Raw genomic sequence first — 4,669 nt, forward strand, 5'->3', positions numbered from 1 at the left:
ATACAACTCACAAGATACAAGATTACATATATATATTTGGTGAAATATATATATAACAGTTTAACAATTCATTCATCTAATACACAGTTCAACGAACAATAAAGACTTATAAGTCTTACACATATTTAAGACACACGACTTGTACTCAAGTCATTTACAAAGACCGAAGCGTCTAACAAATATAAGAACATTTGTAGGTCGCAACATTGTTCAAGACGACCACGTGTAAGATCACAAACACGTATCATTCACGGACGCAATACTGTGAGTTCATGTCCCCTATTCATTTAAATGTTTTACAACTTTACAACTATCGGGGAAGATACATGTTTAATCATATGTTAAAGTTAGGGAATGAAACACCTTAGATCATGTGCGAATTAGGGTTATACATCTAAGCACCATTAATCCAGTTTGGACCTAGGTACAAGTGGTTAGATCTAATGGGTTTTGGCGAGCCCCACTCTTGGTCGTGGACCCATACAGAAGAGTGCTTTTGTGTCCCAGTCGATAGGAGTCGACATAAAATCGTCTAGGGTTGGATTGCTTCCTTTTTCATCACACATATTAATGTCCTTGCAAAACATTAATGATCAATGATTTCATTGACGCTTTACATACTACAACTTACATTTTAAATACATCTTTACAACTAAAACTGCATGAATTCGCCAACTTTTGTTGATGTTTTCGAAACTTCACATGTATTTCAGGGAATTAATGGACCATGTCGGGATTCTCAGTCAAGATAGCAAGTACCAGAACTCCATGCCATCTTTTGGAGGGTTTAACTGTTATATTCCGCCTCTTTGCGGCAATATGATGGTTTAAACCTTAGTAGTTTATTTTCATTTTGATGTATGAAACAATAACACTTTACTTTCATGTTAATGGTTTGTAACCGACACACTAAACTTATGTTGTGATCTTTTGCAAACGATTATGTAATGGCAATGGAGTATGTTTATTCATATAGTATGTTCATGTACATCGATATTTATGCAATGAAAACCATACAAATCACACCTCGCGCTTCCGCTATGAGCGGGTGTGACATGCCTCTCTCACCTAAGTTTCTAATCTTAGGTTCAGTGAGTCTTACTACTGCTCTACAATCCCAAACTTTAAGATGACTTAAGTTTGGTGCTTGTTTGTGCCAGAGCTCATATGGGGTAACCTTGGTCCTTTTATTTGGAACCCTATTCAATAAGTAGCAGGCTGTCAACATTGCCTCACCCGAAAATCCTTCACTCAAACCCGAATAAGACAACAAGGAATTAACCATTTCTTTCTGTGTCCTATTCTTCCTCTCAGATACACCATTTTGTTGAGGTGTATAAGGAGCAGTGGTTTGATGTATGATACCAGTAAATTGGAAATAAACTGGATCATAATATTCACCACCGCTATCAGTACGAAGATTTTTAATTAATTCTTTTTTATGCAATTCTACTTCTTGTTTATATATTTTAAACTTATCTAAAGTTTCATCTTTTATATCTAATGAGTAAACATAACAAAACCTAGAAGCATCATCAATAAATGTCACAACATATTTCTTGTTTCCAAACGGGTGAGTATTATGAAAATCACATAAGTTGAAATGAATGAGTTCTAAAACCTTAGATTCCCTTTTGACATCTTTAAAAGATTTTCTTGTTATCTTGGTTAACTTGCAAGTGTGACATTGATTATTATTCATATCAAAAGTGGGTATCAAGCTCATTTTTGACATGTCTTTCATTTTAAAACAATTAACATGTCATAATCTAGCATGCCATAATTTTGATTCATTATCTACTTTATTACTAGAAGAAGCAATACACACAGATTCTTTAGCAAACGGAACATGAACATTTAACTTAAACATACCATTAGATAAATATCCAAATCCTATAAAGGTTCCATGTCTTGACAAGATAAACTTGTCAGACTCAATGGCCTGTTTAAAACCATAATTATTTAATACAATACCTGACAATAAATTCTTCCGTATACCCGAAACATACAACACATAATCTAATAATAAGTGTTTGCCAGAAGTAAATACAAGCTTGACTTTCCCGACACCTCTGATAGGCTCGGTTGCTACATTTCCCATTCGTAATTCGGATCCATCATCAACAGGTTTACATTCTTCAAACCACCTTAGATCTTTGCATACATGTACCGTAGCTCCCGAGTCTACCCACCATGCAAATTCATCATCCTGAACAGAAAATGATTCAGTGATAAAAGAGAGATAATTAACAACCGAATTATTCTTAAAATCCGAATAATTAGAGTAAACTGCCATTTTGGTCCCTATGGTTTAGACAGCTTTGCCATTTTAGTCTAAATCTCAAACTTTTTAAATCTGGGTCCCTGTGGTTTACATTTTGTTGCCATTTTAGTCCAAATCTCAAAGACTCTCATTTTTTACTGTTCCAACATGTCTTTTTTGTCTTTTTGTGCAGGGGTAGTTTTATCCATTTACTTTTCATTAAAATAATTTCTTAATTAAAAATCCCAAAGAAAATACCATATAAAATCTTATAAAAACAAAAACAAATACTCACTTTTCTTCTCTCTCTCTATAACACACAGACACACTTGAATCTTTCTCTCTAAACAAACTAGTAACCGCCACCACCCACCAACAACAACCACCAGATCTGAAGCTAGTCACCAACAACCCACCACCAGATCTAAATCTTGTCCCCATTTTCAACTACCACCGCTGTCATCACCTCCTGCCACCACCACTAGCTGCCGCCACCCCCTGCCATCGCCACCTCCTGCCACCGCCACCTCCTGCTACAACCATCAAGCACCCCACACTCCCTCTCTACATCTGACGCCCACGCTACCAATATTGCAGTACACCCCTCGCCGCCGCATCTAGAAAACGGTTGGTTGTTTCCCCCAAAGAAACTGGTGGCAAACGTGTGGGGGTTTGGACAACAGTTCAGATGTGGGTGAGAGAGGTGCGGTGGTGGTGATATGAGCGTGGATTCACCATCGCAGATCTGATATGTTGTAGTGTTTGGATTCACCATCGCAGATCTATTGGGCTCACAGATTCACCATCGAAGATCTGATCAGTGTGAGAGAGGGAATGGTGGTAAAAGCCTAGGATTCACCATAGCATATGTGCTGTAGTGTTTGGATTGTAAAAAAAAAAACACTATATGAAATAAGCCTCAGATGAGATTAGGATGATAGAACCTGATCTCCTTTTAATGCCATGTGTCCAATAGAAGATTCACAAGCTTTATTAAAGATTAGCAACATTGATTGCATTATATCGGCTTATTGTTGTATATTGATAAATATTTTGTTTGATTCTGAATTAGTTAATCTTCTTGTAGGGGGAGAAAAGACAGGTTTCGCATCGAGGGGACATTTAATTTAGAGAAAGATGGTGGTGATGATGGTTAGCGGCAGATGGCGGTGGTAATAACCGGTGGTGGTGGTTGTTTTAATTTAGAGAGAGGGTTTAAAGAGGAGGAAATGAACTTGTGTATATGTAATTTTTTTTTGTTATATTTATTAAGAAATATTTTAATTAAGAAAATGTTTAAATGAAATGTACATGGACAAAACTGCCCCTGCACAAAAAGACAAAAAAGACATGTTGGAACAGTAAAAAATGAGAGTTTTTGAGATTTGGACTAAAATGACAACAAAATACAAACCACAGGGACCCAGATTTAAAAAAGTTTGAGATTTGGAATAAAATGGCAAAACTTTCTAAACCATAGGGACCAAAATGGTAGTTTACTCGAATAATTATTCGAACCAAAATTAAAGTTCAAATTATTATTTAAACCTTTTAATGGATCTGCGTTAATATCCAATCCTTTCAATGGATACAAATTAATATCCATATCTTTCATTGGATCTGCCATGGCCAAAGGCCTAATACAAAGTGGGTCGTAGCCCTTGTGATGTTCTGACAACAATCCTTGGCTCAAAATTTTAGTCATTCTTGGACCATAATTATTGTTTCCATTATGTTTATTGTTAGATTTGAACACAATAATTGATATGCATTATCCAAACCCAAATATTCATTAATGGATTTATATGGGCCTAACCCCACGTGTGATGTTAAATTTCCATATTTCATTTTAGAGTAAACTGTTATTTTGGTCCCTGTAGTTTGGGCACTTTTGCCATTTTAGTCCAAATCTCAAACTTTTTAAATCTGAGTCCCTGTGGTTTCACTTTTATTGACATTTTGGTCCAAAAATAAAATGACCTAATAATTGGCTAATAAAATCAGATTATTTTGTCCTTTTCCTAGGGGCAAAATCGTCAATATATTATTTATTTTATTTTATTTTGTTCCAGATCCATATCCCCTAAACCTCATTTCATATCCTTATCCCTTTCACTTCTGTTCATCTTTAAACACTAAAACCTTCCATAGACTCTCATCCCTGTTCTCTCTTTCTCTCACAAAACCCCACCTCCACCCACCACTCCGCCACCGCCTCCCACCCTTCTTCCACCGCACTAACCTCACCTTTTTCGCCATTAACTACGATGGCAAACACTATCCAAACCCGGCTGACATTGACTCACCTGAAGCCCCAGAAGACACAGTCCACGGTGTTTCCAAATTCAAACAACTGGACCTCATAATAGCACGTGCACGCAAGGCCCAAGAGGCATAGTATGAGAA

The 4,669-nt window shown here is 36.5% G+C and overlaps 1 long non-coding RNA gene across 1 annotated transcript; it reads left to right on the forward strand.

The window, feature by feature from the left end:
* Positions 1-2,636: 2,636 nt before the first annotated feature.
* On the forward strand, positions 2,637-3,494 carry LOC118483764. The gene is made up of 2 exons (XR_004871422.1): positions 2,637-3,103; positions 3,351-3,494. It is a non-coding gene; the product is annotated as an uncharacterized LOC118483764 (long non-coding RNA).
* The last annotated feature ends 1,175 nt before the right edge of the window (positions 3,495-4,669 follow it).

This window comes from Helianthus annuus, chromosome 11 (genome assembly GCF_002127325.2).
Source record: "Helianthus annuus cultivar XRQ/B chromosome 11, HanXRQr2.0-SUNRISE, whole genome shotgun sequence".
NCBI classification, from domain to species: domain Eukaryota; kingdom Viridiplantae; phylum Streptophyta; class Magnoliopsida; order Asterales; family Asteraceae; genus Helianthus; species Helianthus annuus.